The sequence below is a fragment of the Dama dama genome, chromosome 7 (assembly GCF_033118175.1).
Source record: "Dama dama isolate Ldn47 chromosome 7, ASM3311817v1, whole genome shotgun sequence".
NCBI classification, from domain to species: Eukaryota; Metazoa; Chordata; class Mammalia; order Artiodactyla; family Cervidae; genus Dama; species Dama dama.
In genome coordinates, this window is record NC_083687.1 from 48,619,349 (window position 1) to 48,643,157 (window position 23,809).

The 23,809-nt window shown below is 41.2% G+C and overlaps 1 long non-coding RNA gene across 4 annotated transcripts in view; it reads right to left on the minus strand.

Moving 5' to 3' along the window:
* Positions 1-23,809, minus strand: part of LOC133059207 (uncharacterized) — a 168,582-nt gene that overhangs the window by 37,375 nt on the left and 107,398 nt on the right. For 3 of the 4 annotated variants that reach the window (XR_009693498.1, XR_009693497.1, XR_009693499.1), the window contains exon 3: positions 5,258-5,327. The exons of the other annotated variant lie outside the window; for it this stretch is intronic. This is a non-coding gene — a long non-coding RNA (uncharacterized LOC133059207). The remainder of the gene's footprint in view (positions 1-5,257; positions 5,328-23,809) is intronic. 4 annotated transcript variants of the gene reach the window in all.

Consider the following 23,809-nt stretch of genomic DNA (forward strand, 5'->3'; position numbering starts at 1 on the left):
TCACTGAAAATTCAACGACAAAATCAGGTAAGACATGAGAATTTGTCATCTCAAAAGTTGCATACTGACGTTCACATTGCCAACATGTATCATATACTTCTTGACGACCTGCAAGAAACAAATTCCTGGCATAGAAATGCAGCTTCTGAAGGCAGAGAAAGTCTGCAAGCATCAGTGCGCCTGTTTAAAGCAGACCAAAGGGGTTTAATGTAGCAGAAAGCCAAGGTAGCTAGGTTATCAAGCACCACAGATTGCACTCAGAGCCTCTAATCAGCAGGACCACTTGGAAAAACAAACAGCCTGCAAGGGATAATCACTGCTTGGAAGTCAAGTTACGCAAAATGCATTTCCTTTGTGTGCATACCAGGAGTCCTTGGGTTGGCTGCCAGTAAGGAGAGCCACGCAGGCTGATAGAATTATCTCCCTGACTTCTACAGTTTGGGATTATTCCTAAAACTTTAACTTCTTTCCCTGATTTTATATCATGGAGTGAGCGCTGACAGATCAGGAAATAATGCACCACCAAATAAATAAATACATAAGAAGTACTGCCAGTTTGTTGAATGGCTTACTAATGTTTAGTGTTTTCACTCGTTTGCAACATACAATACTTGTCCCAGTATTTTAGCTCACATTCCCAACGTATATTAGTTGCTCAATCATGTCCCTTGCCACCCCCGGAACTATACAGCCCAGGCTCCTCGGTCCATGCAATTCTCCAGGTGAGAATACTGGAGTGGGTTGCCATTTCCTTCTCCAGGGGATCTTCCCAACCCAGGGATTGAACCCAGGTCTCCCGCATTGCCGCAGATTCTTTACTGTCTGAGCCACCATTGAAGCCCAATATTGTTTCTTTGGGAATGCATATCACATGTCCAGAAAGCACTGACCTCAATACTTTTGCAAATGGTGGATTACATGATATACAAAGCTACTTTCCTCCCAAAATGTTTATCTACTAGCCACAGGGTGTCCAGGCACTTCTGGAGCATCATTGAGGGCTTGGGCAGACACAGGAGATCTGAGCTTATATAGCCAAGGTGACCCTACAGAGGGTCTGGTTATAGCCCTTCAATATATCCTGTGATTTCTCTACAATTTTTAATTTCCTTGAAGAGCTTTGCAGCTTTATCAAAAAAAGATCTGTAAACAAAGGCTTTCCTCATGAAAAAAAACAATGAGGGAATAAAACTGTACTTATTTTATGACTATAGTGAGAATTAAGTGAATTTTTAAAATATGTATCTCTGTGTGTATGGACTAGGGAGAAGAAGAGTGGTTTGAGAAAGTGCCTGGGACAAAGGAAGCTGTATAGCAGTGTTATCTATTATCATCACCATCACCAGAGCAATTCTCACTGAGACAAAACAAATTTCCATGAAATAATAGAATAAAATGATCTGTTTGGCATTTTTTGATGTGTATGTTATGATTAATATTCTTAAAATACATCAAAAATGGAAAAGCAACAAGACGTGTTATCATAGGTGCCATCCTTTTATTAGTTTTCGCATAAAATCCAAGAGAACTGTTTGCTAAGATACGTAAAGAAAATGATCAACAGAAAACTCTAGAAGAAAACAGAAGTATGCTATTTGCCCTCATATTCTGGTGATGTTCTGGCACAAACACTGATTCTTACTTGGCATCCAACTCATCGTCAGCTCACATGATCTGAATACTGACTCATGAGTGAGACAACCACTCTGTTAATTTTGAGTAAATTACAAAGATGGAAGAGAAACCAAAAATTAAGCCCCAGAGCGTCACTGAGAAGGGTCGCAGGTTTTATTGATAAGGCTTTAAAAAGAGCACAGTGAATCTTGTATCCTATAAGGAAAGGCAGGCAAAGAAAGAACCAAGAATAAAGACCCTCACACGTGCTTGGCATTCTCTGTTTATTTAAAATTCCCTACCCATGTGGATTATGATATCAGTATTACTCCCATTTCTGACTTTCAGTAGGCCCGAGTTGCCTGGGTTTTGCCCACAGCCCCCCTAGGTTATAACCCTTAGTATCACTGTTTGTGGCTGACTTTGGGGCTCACCCTTTCATACTTAGCGACGCCCAGAGCCCAGTGTTTCCTCTTTGCCTGTCTTCATACAGAAAGGAAGTTCATCTCAGAAGGCATTTGTCACTGCTCCAGTAGTGTCCAGATGTACTCATTTATTCAGTCAAGAACGTTTAGTAGGAAGCCATGAACTGCTGCAGGCACGGGAGATACAGCAGTGAGCAGACAAACACGCCTCCCCTCTTGGACCTTGCATGCCATGGAAAGGAGACAGAAAATAAACAAGACGAATAAATAAGATATAAGTGTGTTAAATGAAAGGGAACAGAGATTGCTGAGATGGATAGAAGGATAGGTTACAACTGTAGAAAGAGGGCTGAGGAAGTCTCACCAAGAGGGTGATGTTTAAGTCAAGACCTTCAAGAGGTCAGAGAGAAGAGCCCTGTAAGCAGAGTGACGATGAGCAGGTGCAAAGGTCCTGGGGTGAGAAGATGCTCTAGGGGCATAGGTGTGCCCTAAAAATAGCAGGAAGCCCTCTGCATCTGGATGGGAGTGAGAAGGAGGAAGAGCAAGTGAGTCCAGAGAGTTAACGGTGCAGGAAAGTGAAAGGCAGCAGGTAGCAGATTCACTGAAGCCATGTGACCACTTAATTTTTCTAAATGAGTGGAAAACACTGAAAGTGTTAATCAGAGTGATGTGATCTGACTTACATTTTAACAGGATACTCTGGCAATGGTAGAACAGACTTGGGGTGCAGTGGCAGAAACAGGGACAGCAAGCAAACCAAGCAAGAGACAATGACAGTAATCCTGGGAAGGAACAAGAGTGCCTTGAGCGAGATGGATAGGGATTAGCCAGATTCTGATAAAGCCAGCAAGAAAAAGCCCAGCTACCATAAGGTGGCAAGGAAGCCCACGGCCAAGGCCTCAGTCCTGCCCGGGAACGCATGTTGTTCTGTAGCCCCCTTGACCTACAGAGCATTCTGCTGATGCCCTGCCCACTCGCCTTAGCAGAGGCCAACCCGCAGTCACCCAGGAGGACTCAACCCTGAAGTCTGCTCACCCAAGGAGCCTGGCGTGTAAAGCCCGCATCACACTATTTCCTTATGTATTTGTTTTTCCCTACTAAACTCGGGGTTGCTGGAACTTAGGATCCGAGTCTTGCTGGAGGTTATAACCTAGTGCTGTGAACAGTGTCTGACATAAAGTAAGGGCTCATAAACCCATGTTTAATGAATGACTACAATCACATCTTTATTTCAGTTTGTTAATTTCTTGAGTTGCTCTTGCCTCACTTGAAAAATGGAAGAACAACCTCCTGACTATGATGAAATGACGAAATGCTCAGGATGGTTCCTGGCAGAGAAGAGCCACGTGGATGTTCATTCCTAGAACTCACAGATTTTCGGTGTACCCACCTAAAGTAGGCTTTAATATTTTTGCTGGCTTTCTCTAACTGTTGAATACCAACTTTTCTGCATTTTCTTTAAAGTGGCATTCACTTTTTTTTTATATATATTTTCTCTCCCTTCTAAAATATTAGTCAAAGGATAAGAAAGCAACTTTGAATTCAGAAAGAAACAAACCTAATTTTTGCAAAAGGTTTTGCTTATTTACACAAAAACAGTTCTGTGAATCCCCCCCAAGGGAGACTGGGTGCTGACCTAATCTTGCTCGCCTTCCTATTCAGCATTCTTCACTACGGCTCTCCCTCGGGGCCTTAAAAGGAATCACCGACTGCCTTGATGGTCATGCTTACTTGGTGTTTCTGGTCTAATGGAACAGTGATACTGAAATAAGACAAAAACGCTTTTTTTTCCATTTTTATTTTGAGAGCTTAATTTTTCAGACTTTTTTTTTCCTTTTCTAAAGAAGTATCACATAGAAAAAAGCAAACTGAATGCTTAATAGAAAAAAAAATATTATAATACTTCTTGGAAGGAACCAAAATGACATTATTTTAAATAAAAGTGACTTCCAGCTACTGGAGACTTCATATGTGGACTGAACAGGCCCTGGAATGAATGAATTTTTTCTTATTTAGTCCCCCGGAGCAGTCTAGGAAAAGGGTACTGGTGTTATCTCCATTTTGCATTTAAGGACTCTGAGTCTCAGTGTGATTAATTGGAATTTGCCTAAGATAATAAGTGGCAGGGCCTCTATGCTAACGACCACATAATACTCATTTCCCTCTAGAAGTGACTGTTCTTTTTTCCTTTTTGCCACACTGTATGCATGTGGCACCACCCCGACCAGGGATCAAAACTGTGCCCTTGCATTGGAAGGTGGAGTCTTAACCACTGGACCACCAGGGAAGTCCTGACTGTTCATTTTCATATTCCCATCTCCTGAGTCTCATTTCAGGCCCTTACCATCTCACTCTCCAATTGTTGCAGTGAGTCACTTAGCCAGAGCAAAGGAGGAATAAAGGTCTAGAAATTCCTTTTCTTATCTTGTTCATTCTGAAGATCATGCGAGAACCATCTCCTAAATCTTGATCTGATACCTTCCCTAGTGGTAAAACACTGTTCATTGTCACTGCACAGAACACAGTCAAACTTCTGTGACATCCCAGCATCTTCTCCTGTGCCTCGGCCTACTTATCTGGTCTTTTCTATCATTGGCCCTTCCACGCAAGGCTGCAGCATACAATTCAGCACTGAGAGCCTGCTCGATTCTGTGCAGTGACCTGCTTTAAAGGGCCCAAATGCAAGCCCGTTTTTGAAACATCCCTTGGGCTCTCCAACTCCATTTCCATTTCATCTCTCTTGAATGCCTTCCACCATCATTTGTCTACAGGGATCTTATCATATTCAAATGACTGCTCATCTTATTCATCTTTGATTACGTCTTTCCCGATCACCTTGGTCAGAAGCAGTTTCTCTCTTTTAGCATTCAGATAAAGTTTATTTTGAACCATATATATGGTGTTATTCTCATATTGCTTTGGATAATAATCTGTCTCATCTCTTCTACTATGTTTCAATCATCTTGAATATAAGGAATTGTAAGAGTCAGGATAGGTTAGGCTATGGAACATTACCAACAATGACAAAAATAGAGTGGGCGCAAATGCAAATGTATAGTTCTATCAGCTCTGAACTTGCCTTCCACAGCATCATCCTCTGCCATGTGGAAAGTGGCCAGTGACCACAGCAAAGGGAATAGGAAGGTAAGCTGAACACTAGTGTCAGAGCTTTTACCAGAAGTAGTACATAACACACATTATATCTGTTCTCAACTTACGTGCAAACAAACTGGTCAAGGGTAACTTCAAGAAGGGCTTCCTTGGTAGCTCAGCCGGTAAAGAATCCACCTGCAATGCAGGAGAGACCCTGGTTCAATCCCTGGGTCCGGAAGATCCCCTGGAGAAGGCAACTCACTCCAGTATTCTTGCCTGGAGAACTCCATGGATGGAGGAGGAGCCTGGCAGGCTACAGTCCATGGGGTCACAAAAGAGTCAGACACAACTTAGCAACTAAACAAGAACAACAACTTCAAGAAGAGGATGGATGTAGAAAGTACAGATGCACACAGAGGAGAAAATAAAGTGTGAGTTTCACAGCAACATTTTTGATGTTCAAACAATATTTCCTGAGAGATTTCTCCAAGCCAGAAGGATGGATGTACTCTGTTCAAGCTGTGTACCCTGACTTCCAGAACTATGTTTTTTAAGTTGAATTGACTAATGTCCTTCCACTGCAGATGGCACAAAGAAAGTGCCGGACCACTAGCAGTGAGAAGCTTCTGTGATCTGCTGGGACCTGGGGGCTGTATGGTGATCCAAGCCTAAATTATTTGAAGCACAGCTATCAGGCATGACGGGCTGGTCACTGGTGGTAGTATGAACATTACGTAGCTCCTAGCAAAAGACATTTAATGCAGGGGACGTGGAGCAGGAATCATGGGAAGCAGAGTTTTCTTGCTTTTCTCAGCAGATTAGGGGCAGGGTCTCAAGCATTTCGACCCTAAGAATGCACTGGAGTGCACCCCAGTGGAACAGGGTGTCACCTGCTTACCTACACAATCTGCAATGACCCCCAAATAGCCAATATGTTTAGAATTATAGGGGTTGAGGAGAGAAAAGAGAGCTGATCCAAGGAAATATTGATGAAAATCAGACTCTAAAGCACATTCTTAGGAAAAGGGAATGGTATTTAAATTATTTAAAATAGCCCATTTGGACAATTCATTTACATGGAAGGGCCAAGAAAATGAAGACATTCCAAAGTTTCTGAATGCAAAATTTAATTCCAGGGAAAATCACATTGTGAGATGTAGGAGGAATGGAACCACTGCTTCTGACTTAGGTTCTGTCCTGCTGGTCTGACGGGAGTATATGTAGAGGGTCCTGGGGAAGCAGGTTAGAACAAGGAGCTGGGTTGGAAGATTCCATCACGTTATTGCAGTACTAAGCTCTATGATATACCAATAGAAGCTTGATTTATAGCCCCCAAATCAGGTACTCTGCGGTCAGATAAATTTTCACTTTCTGATCTAAACCAGTGGCTGCCAACGTTCAGGTATGGATCCTGCCCCATGAAAAAGAAGGTGAGCTAGTTATGTAGGACTGGGCTGAGCAACCCCAGTTTGAAGAGTGCGTTGTGTCTTCAGCTTTTCATAGGTGGGCGTGGAAGGAAGCATGTTGAACGCTGTTTCCTACAGGTCTTGATGGCTCCTGCCGCTTCTATTCAACAATCACACAGTCCAAGAGAGCACTTGGTGAGGGCAGAATTGCTCTGTATCTGTGCCGCCTAGATAGGAGCCACTAGCCACACACGTGGCTACTGAGCACTTGATGTGTGGTTAATGAGACTTAGAACATGAACGTCTGATCTTACTTAATTTTCATTAACTTAAATTTAAATAGCTCCATGTGGCAAGCGGCGGCCACATTGACTAGCACCATTCTAGAATCAGAGAGTCCGCTTAGCCTCTCTACTCTTTTAAATACTCAAAAGCCACTCAAATGGCCCCCATTCTATTATACAAACTCACATTCTCAGAGCAAATAACTGAACGCCAGCAAGCAAACAGCGGTGTCTTAGCAGCTCTCTAGATTATCAAAAGGGGAGAAAAAAAAATTCTGCTTCTGGGCAGACATCTGACTGGGTAACCATAGCAGAGAGACAATTGAGTTCAGAATTATGTGCCACCCTGACTCTACCTGGCAGGTGCCTTCTCTGCTGGCTTTTCTATCTGCAAACTTGAGAAAGATGACAGGGTTTTAAATGATTAACTCCTCTGGGCCACATTACTTAATTATACAGTACATCCAGGGATAGGCACATGGGTCTTTTATGGTAAATGATATGACGGTCTTAAAAACTCATTAATATGTCATTAACCAAGCAGACATTTACTAATTAAACAATTAGCCCCTCTGTTCTTTTCCTTTGTTCCTCCTAGAGATGCTTGGTTACCCAGATCCCCAATTTAGCAGAAGGTCCCCCCTTCTTTTCCCAGAGAAAATCGCTCATAAAGCAAACTCTTAAGACTAAATGATTTCACCAGATTTTTTCCCCAAGTTGGCCACAAAAAGGAAATCAAAGCTGATTTCCATAGTATAAATTAATGTGAGTATTTGTCTAGCTTAAATAAATCATCCTGATCTGTAAACCAATTTTAGATACATGGGATGTAGCATCTACCAGAGGTGGCACAACAGTGAATCTAATACAACTACACGTCCCAGTTAAACAAATACAACCAGACGAGAAGAATGGCTTAAAATGTGTTCTTATGAATCATCATATAACATCAACACCCCAAAAATGTGCAATGTTCTTAACTTTTCCCTCTCTGGAGGTTTTAAACATCCATTATGCTCTCTGATTATTTTAGCTTAATCATATTTGCTGTGCTGAAGCTATGCTAAACTGCAGTACAAGGGGGATTCTCTAGTATATGAAAGTAAAATATAGCAAATATCTTCCAAAACAGGATTCTGTGTATTTTTAAAAGTAAAGGTAAAGTAGTTGAAAATTCAGTTACCAATATCTAAGACCATTCGAGAGCGTTGTCACACACACATACTGCTTTCACGTCATTTAATTATATGTTTTATGGTTCCATTCTACAGTGCTGAACATCAAAAGAGAAGCAAAATCTGGGTCATCATTGGGATGGTCCCAATGATGATTAAAAAAAAATGCAGAGGAAACGGTAGGGCTCAGGTGGGAGAAACCTCTAAAGCTGGAACACTTGCTCAGAGCTTTTTGACTTTGTCTTGCCTTCCTGGTTTTTGTGTTGGCTTCTTTTCTTGTCTTCTAAGTATGTAATGGAGCTAAGTGAATGCTAACGCCGTATACAATGCTAGTGTTCAGCCGTGTCTGACTCTTTGCGACCCCACGGACCATAGCTCACCAGGCTCCTCTGTCCATGGGATTCTCCAGGCAAGAAAACTGGAGTGGCTTGCCAATTCCTCCTCCAGGGGATCTTCCAAACCCAGGGATCGAACCTGAGTCTCCTGTGTCTCCTGCATTACAGGCAGATTCTTAACCTGCTGAGCCACTGGGGAAGCTGAGTGAGCACTAACACAATATGCTTTATTATTCTAACAGCAGAATTTCTACATAAAAGTCTCAAGGGGTCTAATCTATGGAGGATACCACACTGATTATGTGCTCCACGAAGGGTTGTGGAATGGGTCTTGAAAGTGAAAGTCACTCCATCGTGTCCAACTCTTTGCAACCCGATGGACTGTAGCCTGCCAGGCTCCTCTGTCCGTGGAATTCTCCAGGCCAGAATACTGGATAGGGTAGCTATTTCCCTCTCCAGGGGGATCTTCCTGACCCAGGAATCGAACCCAGGTCTCCCGCGCTGCAGGCAGATTCTTCACGGTCTGAGCCAGAATGGGTCTCAGTCACCCCTGAGAACTCACCGGGGCCACCAGTAGTATGGAGCCTGGTCTAAGAAGACCACACTGCTGCTCAAACTCTGTCGCAGGCCAGAGGCAGCTTTATAGTGAAGCTGATGAAGATGAAGCTTCAGGTCCACTCACTGACACAGGTTCTTGTAAGTACTGTGCATGAATGTTAAGCGGCAGACAGGAGCCATTCTTTACAAATATTTCTCGGAATTGCCTGAAGTGTTGGCAAAAGACAGAGGCAGGAACCACCAATGATTCAGTTACTTCCTGGGATTTATTCTCCCATTCCACATAAACATTAACTTTCCTAATAATTTGTTTGTAATTTTGAATATCTTTTAAAAAAAAGAAAGAAAGGAAACTTCCTGGGACTTGCCTTGCAGTCCAATGGTTAAAACTTTACCTTCCAAACCCAGGGGTGTGACGGCCATCCCTGGTTGGGGAGCTAAGATCACACATGCTTCATGACCACAAAACGAAAACAGAAAAACAGAAGCAATACTGTAACAAATCAATAAAGACTTTAAAATGGTCCACATCAAAAATACGTAAATAAAAAATTTTTTAAATAAATAAGTAAAACTTCCTCAAATGAGGTAACCTTCAAGACGCACAAAATCAGAATTTCCTATTGAGCTCACCAACCTGTTCACTGCTGATATTAAATTCTATTGCTAGAATCCATTTTAAGATGCTATCTGATGTAGTACCAAGTCATGTAATTTTTGTTGAATATGTGAGTGTTTAAAGGTATTCTGCAAAGAGCATCATGATTTTTATGGCTTTCTGACAACAGAAAAGGACTGGAAAACTCTGGTTCCATGTAGGAACTACTGAGCTGGGCGATAAGATCTGTTTTCCTCACTTCTTTGTCACCACATAACTGTGTGGTCTTGGAAAACCCAGAATCTCTAGACCCTACTGTGTTTGTCTGTGAAGAGATGGAGTCGAGGGTGAACTAGAACCTCGCTGCTCAAAGAGCAGCTGGAGGGAGGAAATTAGAGACACTCACTCTCAGGTCTCAGCTCAGACCTCCTGAATTAGAATCCACCTTAACAAGATCTCAGTAGATGCATATTCATATTAAAGCTGAAAAAAATACAGCACCAGTATTGTCATCTTCAAAGTGGTCCCCAGGTCTAAAATTTTAGTACTAAACTGGATAAAAGGGTTGTCGTTGATGCTGTTTAGTCACTAAGTCATGTCCGACTCTTTGCAACCCCATGGACTGTAGCCTGACAGGCTCCTCTGGAGAGGGTAGCTGTTTCCTTCTCCAGGGCATCTTCCTGACCCAGGGATCAAACCTGCATCTCCTGCTTAGCAGGCAAATTCTTTAATGCTGTGCCACCAGGGCTTCCCAGATAGAAGGATACATGGAGATAAAGTCAAATTTTAATTTTTAAGGAAAAAAAAGCAAAATTAAATTGTTGTTTAATTTTACCTTCCCATCACTATCCTCTCCTCTTCAGGACTGCCAAATTCCCCTTTTATCCTCAAGCCCAATCACATTTTGCTTAATACCAATATTGCTTGACTCATCTAATTTCTTGAGAAGAAAAATCACTGGTGATTTTCGGTTTTGCTTAACTGTGATGATCTTTTATGGGCTCAGTTCAAAGACTTTGAAGACTCAAGAAATAAATCAAATGAAAATTATATACTGTCTTTAGTTCACAGTGATTTTCTCTAAAAACCAAAATATGGATTATAATTCAGTCACACACATGTCCTCATATTCTTTAAAACTGCTTCTCCCTCTCTCAATAATAATAATAACAATAGCTCCACACTTTGGTGAGAAATTGCATCAAAAGTTTCTCATATTAAACCAAGTAAAGGACTTTGAGACACAGAATGTTTGAAAGTATGACCCAAGTTTTCTGGAAATGGAGATAGAGCTGTCCAGTGACAAGACTATTTTTAATTCTAATTTCACTCCATAAGGTCAGAGGGGGGTATTTGGGTTCAAGAGCTTTGTTAAGCATATGGACTATAAGTACATATGAAATTTTTGAAAAGAACATGTAAGCCTGGAAAAGATTGTATTCCTTGTTTATGCAACTAATGGGTATTTATCTGCCTAGGTCACTCTTCTTACATTACATGCAAATAGGTTTAGAAATAACTTTAGAGCCCTCATTGGCATATAGTTTGAAAAGCTTTGATCCCTAAAGAGGAAAATGGACTTCATCAATAAACTTGGTTCTGACTTGCACTAGTCATGGATTTAGAGAACAGCGAATTCAGATTCCAGGCAGCACGTGTAAAACAGAAAAAAAGGCATTCGGCATTTCAACACTGGAAAACATTTGCGTGAGAAACTTTTTCATAAAGAGAAGATCAATCCTCCCTCCACTGACTGAAGACAAAATTAATTACCACAGTTGGCAGGAGATAAATGGCTCTAATGTACAGAATTGTGTAATTACCGCAGCTGTGGAGCTGGAAATCAGCTCCTAACTTTGAACCTCAACCCCAGCTTGACATTTCTCCCCGTATTCTGTTCTACCACCAGCAAGCATGTTGAAAGTTCACTCGTCCCGTCTCCATAATTACATGTTGGGCTTCAGAAGTAATCATTGGCTCCATGGCCTACATGAAATCTTATCATCCTCTGGTTTGCAGAAGGCATGCTGTATCATCTTTTGAAGTGCTGAAATCTCCAGAGAGAAAAAATTTATTAGGGGAAAGTTACTGTTATGGCAACAACACTAATTCTGTCACAACATGTCAAGTTAAGCTCCCTCCTAAGGACTGGAGTCAGAGCCAAGTTCAGAAATGGACACCTATTCGGTATCGATTTCTTAAATGTCACTTCAGGCTTACATAAAGCCAAGGTAAACAGAACAATGTATGTCAACACTCTAACACAGACTCCAGAACAACGCGGGCTGGGAAACAAGAGGTTAAGAACCTAAGAAATACTGTGGGCAAGTCTTTTTTTTTTTTTTTTTTGCCTCCTCCTTTCTAAACTGCAAAGGAGGTGGGTTGTCAGTTAGGTTGCCTGGAGATTTTGGTTCTGCCTTTGAAGCCAAGAGGAAAGTTTTTAATCTCATCTTTAATTTTAATCCTTTAAAATATGTAAGTGATTTAGAAACACACAAGTCAAATTTGGCAGAAGACCCTACTGGTAGAAGTAAAGCCATTTCTTTCAACTTTGCAATAATAAGGGAGCTCAAAGCTGGCCACAACTATCTAGATACCTCAGTCACAGGCTGCAGTCTGCTGATTGTAGACGATCCCCTTATCAAGAATGTTTTTCTTTGGCCACGATATATCATATATTAATGCATATGTGTGGAATCTAAATGGTATAGATGCTTCTATTTGTAAAACAGAAATAGAGACAGAGAACAAATGCATGGACATCAAGGGGGAGAAAAAGGCCTGCAATGCCAGATTAGTGTTTCTTTTGAATGTGATAATGCGTAATTGTAGAAATAGCTCAGCTTTGCCAGGTTTAAGGAGAAGTTCTCAGCAGTGTGTGAGATGCCACGGTCACCTGGCTCTTAGGTCTGCAGTACCCAAGAAGGGGAACCAATGCACCAAGGGCTATGAGAACTTTATGAAGAGTGGAAAGGAACGGAGAAACCGTCCCACACGTCTGGACAAGCCAGTTGAGGGCCTAACACTCACAGTGCAGTGTGAGTTGCTTAAGCTGAGAAAGTTTAACAGACTCCCTAGAAACACTATTAACTAGAAATCAGTTTTAACCAACACGTCACAGAAATCTATTGATAGCATCTTGAGAAATTAGTTCTTTCTAGGGGAAGAGGAGGTTGGGCTATTTGAAAGTTTGTGTATTATTCCACCAGCAAATACCAGATCAAACACCAGTGGAAATTTGGCTGCTGCCGTGGTTTTAAAAGGTTTTGTAGAGTCTAGAAGGGGGTCATTCTAGGCATGAATGGAAAATGCACTGATCTCTAAAGTTATAGTAGCCACTGAAATACCCTGGGGATGGACAGCCTTGGAAGTGAACACATGCAGAGGGGATGGACGTGTAGGGTCCAGTGTTAGGAAGCATGCGTGGACTCAAAGCCCCGAGGTTGGCATTCTGTGGCAGATTAGGGATTCTGCAGAAAGAGTATATGATAGGGTGGAAAAAATCTCAGGTCAAGGAAATAACTCTGCCACTGGCCACCCCATAGAAGAAGAGGAAGTCAGCATAGAGGATCAGGGTCATAACAATAAACAAAAACATATTAGACTTCCTCACAAACCAGGGTCAGGGCTGCCTTCTGTTACTAAAGCTAAATAAAGGAAACAGAGACAGAGAGAAAAGGAGAGAGAGAGAAGAAAGCTCTCTGGGGGCTCCTGCTGAGGCTCTTTGCTGGACACTCATCATTCCCTCATCCCTGGATGACAAAGGTTCACAGGGTCCTTCAGATAAGGTCTTTCACAAGATGTCCTTTGGAAGAGGCCTTCAGACTCCTCTTCCTGTTTATTACTGCTTAGCATCTCATTGATTTCACTGAGTCCCATGGTTTTGATAATGAGGACTCCCAATTTTAGGTTATCAGTTCAGATCTCTTTCTACTCACCAATATCATATTTCCAGCTGCCTAATCAAAATCTATAAAGAAAGCTGAGTGCCAAAGAATTGATGCTTTTGAACTGTGGTGTTGGAGAAGACTCTTGAGAGTCTCTTGGACTGCAAGGAGATCCATCCAGTCCATCCTAAAGGAGATCAGTCCTGGGTGTTCATTGGAAGGACTGATGTTGAAGCTGAAACTGCGATACTCTGGCCACCTCATGCGAAGAGCTGACTCATTGAAAAGACCCTGATGCTGGGAAAGATTGAAGGCAGGAGGAGAAGGGGACGACAGAGGATGAGATAGTTGGATGGCATCACCGCCTCAATGGACATGAGTTTGGGTGGACTCTGGCAGTTGGTGATGGACAGGGAGGCCTGGCATGCTGCAGGTCATGGGATCGCAAAGAGTCAGACACGACTGAGCGACTGAACTGAACTGAACTGAATCAAAATCTCCACTGTATACTTACTAGACATCTTGAAATCAGTATTTCTGAGAGCAATGCCATGGTAACTCCTTTGCCTAAGGTTAGAGCCCCAAAAGGCAAAGCCCTTCTGGGTGAAGACAAGCAGGTTCTCCACCCTCAGTCAAAGGCTTACAGACCAACCCGGAATCTGGAAAACTGTGGCTGCCCACGTGCTTCTAGAGGTCAAGACTGCTCACAGGTAGAGTCAGTATGTCGCCTCCACAGCTTCAGAACTCCAGCGACGTGTGGATGACAGACACAACTCCAGACTGCCCTGGGATGGAGAATGGAGACACTCACATGCTTTTTTTAGCAAAGAATGAAAATGCTGGATACTATTCAGCATAATGCACTTTTAAGCAGGTTTGAGAATTTCTTATGAAACGGCAAGGGCTTCATGAAACTCCAGAAGTTCTAGATTTCAAGTGAAGAGATGGTGAGTTTAATCATCATGGGGACCAAACAGAAAAATACAAAAACCAGAAGTGGCTCTCTCCACACTTAGAGAATGTAAAACCTTGATAAAAAAAATACCTAACTGAAGACATAAGGCAAATAAACCCTTTTTCACAGAAGAGAAAAATGGGGACCATCATGATAATAGAGAAACAGCCAAGAACCAGACTTCATGTGACAATAAAGTTGCCAGCATCGAAGGGACTATTTTGCTTCCAACATGGGATCTGCTCGTGGTTAGCCAAAGTAGAAAATATTTAAGTAAGTCCACTGAGTGGTACTAGCTTTTGCCCCTCATGCTTACAATGATCACTGCCTGAATCACACCGGTTTTGTGAGCCTCTCACCGTCTGCCTTTAGAGAACTGTTTTGCTTGGACCAGCTCATCTTATATATCACCTTACACATGGTCAACGCTCAATGTCTAACAAAAAGTAAAAGATAGTCGCCCAAGTCACATAAGCCACCAGAGGCAGAGCTGGAACTCAAAACATGATTGCCTTGAGCCAGCATACAGCAACATGTGATAACTCAGTTTAATTTTCTGAAGCTCAAACCCTTTTAGAAATTCACTCACTGTAAAGTGGCGTACTGTAGGCCTGGCGTGCCTTTTTATGACAGCTTTCTGTAACTGCTCCTGCTTCTCTGCCGTTGAAACTGGAGTTTCAAATATTTAACTGCAATAGTCAGGTCTTGGCGGTATAAACGAGTAACAGTAGGAGGAGGAACTTGCTATATGCATTTCTTTAATGCTGTGTTTCAATATGAAAGTCTTTAGGAAAATTTGGGGCAAGGGATTTGAATAACAGAGCAATAGGAACAAAGTACAAGGTCACAGAGGGTTGGAATCAGCTGAAGAAGACGATGATTTATAATAAATTTATGATGATTTATCAAGCAGGATGCGTGCCAGCATGCTCAGTCATTCAGTCATGTCCAACTCCACCAGGCTCCTCTGTCCATGGGATTCCTCAGGCAAGAATACAGGAGAGGGTTGCCATTTTCTCCTCCAGGGGATCTTCCCTACCGAGGGATCGAACCTATATCTCCTGCATCTCCTGCACTGGCAGGTGGATGAGCTAATGGGAAATCCATCAGGCGGCTTGATGGGTGGAAATTAGAACGAAAAGTGGGATATTTCTAATTCATCCATCAGTCAGCAACTAGAACAATGGAAGAAAGACAGAGAAACAAGGGAAGAAGGAGGAAGAAAGAAAAAAAAGGAAGGAAGGAAAGAAGATGAAGGAAAAGAGGCAGAATCAAGAAATGCAGCACTTGATGTGTATTTATAAGTTTGTGTGGAGGCTGCACAATGGTTTTAGAACTGTATCAGGGTGCTGTGAGTGCTTGCAGAGCCCGTTCTCAAGTGTATTAATGTAAATGAAGAGATGAGCTTACACTATATAAAGTTATTAGAAAGTAATAGAAGGGAGTATAAGGTCAATTGCTAAGAAGTTTTACAAAACATAAAAATAGAGCAACCCAAATTAGGTAGGTTAAAAAAAAAAACTATATGGATGAAGTGAAATTTGAGCCAGGCTTAAAAGATTAATACCAAGCAGAAAAACCACTTAAACAGGTTTGAGAAACTATATTTAGACTGGTCTGACTAAAGTGGAAGAGTTATGTTGGAGAGGCAAGGGGGAAAAAGTTACATATGCAGGATGAAGAAAGATTATGGGGAAATTTATTTAAGGTGTACTTCATGTAACATGATGTTAATAACTCGAGTAGGCTTTTGAGAAGAAAAATAAATGACAAAACAGCGAGAGAAGAGTAGTGTGGTTTTAAAAGCACCAAATTCTGAGTCAGGGGACCTGGATGCTGTTTCTATTTCAGTCACTTACTGGTGGTGACTATCAGCTGGTCCATTTGTAAGCTTCACTTTCCCAGTAACGATGATAACAAATACACTTTGCATATCTTACAAAGATTAAATGGCATAAGTAACAAATAAACACATAACTTCTATATTCATTTATATAGAAGCTCTATATCGGTTTAAAGAAGTATCCCTTTTTTGTTTTTGCTGGTGGCATTTACATAACATGTTATTACATGTAATTTTTATTGAGACATAATTGATACGCAACACTAAGTTTGAAGTTATACAGCGTGTGTTGATTTGTTTCATTCACATCCTGCAATATGATTACAACCTTAGCATTAGCTAACACCTCCACGTGTATTCTTAACATCCCTGCAGAACTCTTCAAGTCAGTTTTAGCTTGGCAGCAGTAACCAGAATGAACTGGTGCGGGGGAGATCCTGAAGTCAATTAGCTAAGAAATGAAAGGAGGAGTCCAATTATGAGTTGCGGGAGCAGTCACTTGAGCAAAATGCAAGGACTGGGCACAGCTGCCCAGAGAGGGATGGGAACACCGAGGGAAGACGTAATATCGAGGAAGAGCAGCTAGATGCTATTTGTATCGGGGACCTGATTCTTTCTGTCTTTCTCCTTCAGGTCCTGAGTTGCAGCTTCTGTTCTCCTGCTCATGGCCTCATGGCTACAACGTCTTCAGGTGTTACACCCATTTCTTGGCAGGAGGCAAGAGGAAGACCAAGGGTGAAGAGGCATGAGCTCAGCGTGTCTTCTTACAGAAGGAAAGGCAACGCTTCTCTGAAACACTCATCCTTTAAACTTTCACTTTTATTTTTATCCAAACCTGTACTGCTGGGCCAGCCCTGGCTGGAATGTGACTAGTGAGAAAGAAACTGTGGATAAAAGTTGGGTGAAGCAATCATCAGCATTTGTCCAGAGCCTGTTCCTCAGAGACTGTTGAGATATTAAACAAAATGTTTTATCTGTAAGGCTTGTCCCATGGTCTATAGGACACTGTAGTAGCTGCTCAAAAATAATGTCAGGTCCTAATACAGTACCATCACACCAAAATATCTGAGTGCCTACCAAGTAGATGGCAGCTGCTACATTCTGGAAAGAAAGCATTGAACAAAATATGACTCCTGAAGGATTTCTGCTCTAGACCTGCAAGAGATGATGGTTTGAAGCTCAAGTAGAAATGTGTCACACGTGATTCAAGAGAGTCAGGGAAGGAAATCATGATTTTATAGTGAAAATCACAGAGTCTAGTGCTGAACTATGACAGCATCATTATAGAGATAGAAAACTAGAACGCCTAGGACTGGACTTTAAAAATAGTAAGACAAAAAGGAGTCGCCACAGTTGTGAGGAGCAAACTTGAATGATGTAGTTATGGAAGCCAAGAAAAGAATGAGTTTTAGTGAAGAGTTACAAGCACCAAATTCTACAAAATTCTACAGAGAAGTCAAGGATCAGGAGGCTAACGCGGACCTCCACTAAGATAGGACTGACTGTGAGAGAGCAGGAAGTCAGAGTGTTTAGAACAAAGCGTCAGGTAAGAGCAACAAGGAATCATGGGGAAGAAACAAAAGAACTTCCAAGAAGGAGCAAGCGCCACAGGGTACCTGCAAGCAATGTCTGTCCATCAATGCTGCATCTTCCTAAGTGTGAAAGTGTTTGCTTTCTCAGTAATGTCCAGCTCTTTGCGACCCCATGGATTATAACCCGCCAGGCTCTTCTGTCCATGGGATTTCCCAGGCAAGAATACTGGAGTGGGTTGCCATGCCCTCCTAGAGGGGATCTTCCCGACCCAGGGATCAACCCGGGTCTCCTGCACTGCAGGCGGACTCTTCACCATCTGAGCCACCAAGCTATTGTGTCTTCTTAGGGGTAGAATTAAAGCAAGATCCTCTTCTGGAAATCTTTTCTTTTTTTCCCCCAGGAATTTAAAGAGAGGTGTGGATAAAGTCATCTCAGGAGTGATTGTCGATTGGGGATCGAATTGAAGGCTTATTTAAAATTAAGAGACATTAGGTATCTAGACTGATGGGTAGGAACCACGAAAGCGAGAGGTCCAGAGCATTCAGGTGGTAGAAGATGACGCCGTTGAGGAAGTGAGAAGATGGGGTAGAACAGAAGGGGAGTTAGGAGGGTGAGAGGTACTGAGAAGTGGGTCACATGGAGGAAAAGAGGAGGCGAAATACAGGTGACGCAGCCGTGCTTACCACAAGCCCACCACTGCCAAGACTTCAGAGATGTGGCGATGGCACGCAGTTCTGTAGGGTGAAACTGTATGTGCAGTGAAAGTGGGGTGCTGAACATGTGACAATTATGGGCTTGTGATGCTTACTTTACTCAGGGTCAGCAGGAATGCCAGGAGAAGGACGGGGAGGATGAGGAGCTGAGTGTTTGTAAGCATGAGGTCTAGACTAGACCCAAGTCTGACTCCCAGCTATACTCCTCAACCACTGCTTATCTTTGGACCAGTTACGCGATCCCCATAAGCTTCATCCTGCTCCACTCTAGCACAGAAACAATAACAGCAGACAACTCTTAAAGTGTCACGACAATTCAATGAGTAAGGCATGCAAAATACCAAAACAGAGCAGTTAATTGCTCAGAGAATGTTAGGAATTTCCTCAGGAATATAAAAATCAAATATGGGGAGCCCTAAGGGGCGGCAGTGATGACCCAGAAAGTCAGTACAGAGGCATGTGAGGGATTTTGAAAGATAAGGAATGGGAGGAACCAGGCAGTATCATGGAAGGATCTCTGAAAAATCTAGGACTCTATTGCAAAGAGCACAGACAGGTTAAAGCAGAAAAGCAAAGGAAGAAATGAAAAGGAAACCAAGGCCTAAGACAAAGGGAACTTCCCCAGTTTCAATCAGACACTTCTTAAGTCACAAAAACGGGGGGAAAGGAGAATACAAAGCAGGTGGGGAAATGCACAAAGAGACGAGCATGAAAATTTTAGCTGTCACAGGCCCTGGAAAGGATTAGAAGTTTCTATCTCCTCTCTCCATTAAGACCGATCAAGTGACTCCACTTAAAAAAAAAAAAAAGCATCTGTTTCTCAAATAACCAGGGCCTGAGTGTTTGTGTTCTGTTATCCCAAGAAAACATAAAGTCAGAAGTGAAGGTCACATGGGACATCATCCCATATGTGCTCATCGAGGCGAAATAAGCTTTCACAGAATACACTGTGCCTTGTAACTAGCAAAACCCTACACAGAGCATTTTATGTGGCTCCTTTGTTTTCCTATCATTCTTTTTCCATTACTACACTCAGGCCTCAAATATGTTTAATCAGTCATGGTTCAAAATTAATGAGATATTTGGTCTTGACCTGCTAATGGTATAGATTATGTTTTCCACTCAAAAAAATATTGCTTACTGTATTATGTAAGTGGAAGTATTCTGCTGAAATGCAGAACAAGGGAGAATATCCTGCTATGGAATTTATAAAATTATGAAGAATCTATCTTGACTATCCCCAGTACGGAATCCACCCACCTTAGCTGCACATTCACCTGTTTCTATTTTGTTTGAGGGACTTTTCAGGTGATTCAGTGGTAAAGAACTGGCCTGCCAAGCAAGAGACATGGGTCTGATCCCTGGGTCAGGAAGGTCCTTGGAGAAGGAAATGACAACCATTCAGTATTCTTGCCTGGAAAAATCCCATGGAGAGAAGAGCCTGGCAGACTACAGTCCATGGGGTCACAAAGAGTTGGACACGACCTAGTGACTAAGCAACAACAGTTTTGTTTGAAGGTCTTCCACCCCATTTTTATCTGCTGCTCTACTGGTAGACTCTCCTGAACTGGAGAACCTTTAGTGTTCTGTTTATTCACTGCCATCCAAAAGCAAGAGTTGCCACAAGTTTCATGTTGCCTCATGCTGGTCTCTGTGCGATTAAGCTGGAACATTTGGGGGAGGAAATCTACCTGTAGGCCACATCATTTGCATATGAGTACCTAATACCATTGCAATAAGTGGAAATCACAGCCTTCCAGCACAAAAACCAGCTAGCAAAACATTGCCATCAGCAAAATATTGAGACTTAAACTGACTGCACAAGATAGAAGAGAATGAAAGGGCCAGTCGCTGAAACGCTGGGGCTTTCATCTTTTCCGAGATCCTGTACGTTCACGGGTCTCTCTATGCTCTTCTTTGTTACATTTTATAAAAATCACTTTCAGGTTTAGGTAAAATGTGAGCAGGTTTTTAAAAAATGAGTTACATGGAAGAAAGAACAGCAACTAAGGTTTTTGTGATTAATTTGATTAGACTTCCAATAGGAAGTATTTAGTTTATCTGCACATAGAAAATGAATATTAAAATATTCGTACCCCAAGGCTACCAGAAAAAAAAAAAAAAAGTAGCTAACAGCTGTTGGTCTAAAATGTGGTTTTATTATGCAGAGATTGGAATAAGCTTGTAATTGTGAATTACAGCTAGAGCAGTTTTAAAAAATGTTGAATAGGTTTTCTAACCCCAACATTTAATATCAGTTTTCTGTTAAGAAATAAAGTGTTTACACCATTTCCCTCAATGAGCTTTCAAGTGGTATCAGCAAGAGCAGACTTACTCCTGCTCACCTCAAAGGGATATGAGCAGTAGATCTTTCCCGTGAATTCCTTAATGATTTATTTTTCCTAAAGCAGGCTCAAAAATCTTGTACTGAATCTGTGTTCCAAACTATGAAAGCCTCCCCTTTAATATTTCTTTTAGATCAAAAGACACAGTTAATACCAGAAAACAAGGCTTTAAAAAATTATCTTGACTGATAACACAGATGACATACGTTCTACACACATGTATTAAACACAGATGACATATGTTTTACCTACACATATTGTTTTTTGGATGGGATACAGCTATAATGAAGAAAGTATTTTTTAATGGAGCTACAATATCAGGTTAACAAAACAAGGTATATAAGTAAAATAATTTCCTTATTTCAAAATTACTGAAATTAGACAAACATTTGTAATTGCTTTTTAATGGGAAAAAATAAGATAATCTCTTTTCCTATTGTTCAGTCAACAATCCACTGAGTTGAGACATTATTATTTGAAGCAGTTTAAGAAATATGACCCCTACTACATACACACACAGGCACACACACTTAACATATAAGCAAATTATACACAACAGGAGAGCAAATCATAAAACCGATTCCCCTTCTAGCCCTTCTCTTGTCGTTCCTCCATTATAAGCTGTTAAGAAGCTGGAAAAGATTGTTATAGGAGAAAAAAAGAGATAAAATATTATTAAACAAAGTGCACCGTGATTGAGAGAAGTTTTTGCATTAATGTGACACATTTTATTAAGAATTCAAAGTATTTTAAAAATATTTTCTGAGATTAAGTGTTATTATCCTTTCTTAAAGACCAAGAAAATGAGACATAAAAATGATGTACTAGATCCAAGATGAACAATAGCTAAGTATTACAGAAAACAAACAAAAATGATGAGAAACTCTTTGCCCATTCTTTGCTGTGATATGAACTTTCCAGTAAAGTGTGTGTAGCTTAGGACAATGGGCCACATTCCCAGGCCACTTTTTCCTTTTTTCACACACACTTTTTCTCCCTAAGATGCATCTATAAAACAAACGGGAAACCCACCTCCCGACTTTCCCTTGGCCTCTACCTCATGGGGCAGACAAGGATGAAAAGGAACAGACACTCAGAGACCCTGCCACTCTTCCTGGAGCTTCAACCAACACTTTTTGATGACAGCTCTACATGCAAATGAAAGGAAGAATGGAAAAAATTATCTGTGTACTATTTTCTAATAATCGGGATCATGATTTCAAAATCACTTTGACACTAAAGCTGTATCTTTTGAGTACGGTTTTCTCTGGGTATACGCCCAGGGGTGACAGGATTGCTGGGTCATATGGTGTTCTGTTTTTAAAGAAAAAGGAACAAAACTGGGTTATCTGTAGAGATGCAGATGCACCTAGAGAGTGTCACACAGTAAATCAGAAAGAGAAAATAAAGAGTGAAGTCAATCAGAGAGAGAAAAAAATCGCCTTCTAACACATACATGTGGAATCTAGAAAAATGGTATAGATGATTCTATTTGCAAAGCAGAAATAGAGAGAGACACAGGTGTAGAGGATGAGTGTACGGACACCAAGGGGGAAGGGGGAAGTGAGAGGAATTGGGAGATAGGGACGGATACGTATACACTACTGATACCATGTGTAAAATAGGTAACTCTTGGGAGCATGCTGTGTAGCCCGGGGAACTCTATACTTAAAGGACTGTGGGGACCTGAATGAAAAGGAGGTCCAAAGGAGACGGGATAAATGTATATGCACAGCTGATTCATTTTGCTCTACAGTAGAAACTAACAAAACATTGCAAAGCAACCATACTCCAATAAAAATTAACTTTAAAAAATACAGTAGCTGAATTTCAGGAGGAGCCAAAGAGAAGAAGGTCATCCTCGTTCTCTTTTCATGTGACACCTTTTAAAAACCGCACCGTTCAGTTCCCTTGCGCTGTTCCTGGAACGGAGCCGTGTCTTCAACACTGTAGAAGGTCTCAACTCCGCTAAGGATCAGAAGGAGTGAGAAGACACACTTCAGACTTCTGAAGGAGTTATCTAAAAGATGCTGACTTCTGTTTATCCTCTGAACCTCCCTCGCTTGTATTAATCGAGCACCTGTCTTTGAAGACAGAGCTCCACGGCACAGACATCCTCCACTCTTTTAATTGAGCCCCTTTGGGGGAAAGTATCGTTTAAATATAACAATATATTCAGTACCCTAAAATAATTTGATCTATAATAAATTCTTAAGCAAGGGAGGAAGACCAGCCTGGGGACCCTGGGAGGGGAAGATTGCCAGGTACTAAGTCAGAGCTTCACAAGAAGTGGTAGAAGCTCTTTCCCGGGAGACTTTTAAAAATAGAATAGACAGCCCTCTGCATACAGTGGTGTAGGAGGCCCCATTATACTTTGTTATTAAGGAACTTCACTACAGGTTTCCTTAGGCTTGATTTAAAAAAAAAAAAAAGTGGGAGCAGGGGAAGGGAATGCCATCGAATGCAAGGAAAATTCAGTTTAAGAAAGGCCTTACAGTGAACGAAGTCTGTTCCCTCTCATATGAATTCTCAGATTTTCCATATTTAATTTTAAGGATAAAATCTTAAAGGGATTTAAATTCTATTATCTTTTTGATTGCACTGCTTTACATTTTTATCTATTATTTTGTTCAGCATATCAGGCTGTTTTCAGAACTTCAGTATGACTGGGTCAAGAAGAAATTGAAAGTTGTTTGGATATTTTACTTTTTTGTACTCCTTTAACTTCATAATTCCCTATATAACTGAAGATATATATATAGAAGCATACCTACACCTAAATAGTTTAATTATAGCTTTTCAAGGAAAGTTAAAAACATTTCAAGTATATATAATTTTTTAATAAATAAACTATGGAATATATTTCTCAAAATTCCACATGACTTTCTTCTTCAATCATGATTCATGACATCATTAATACACCCATTTGGGGCAGATCTTTTCACATTAATAAATAATAATAAGGAAAATTACTTTTCCCAACTCTATTACCCACATTTACCCAGGGCAGCAGAGAGACAAGTCACTTCTTGTTATCTCCACTGA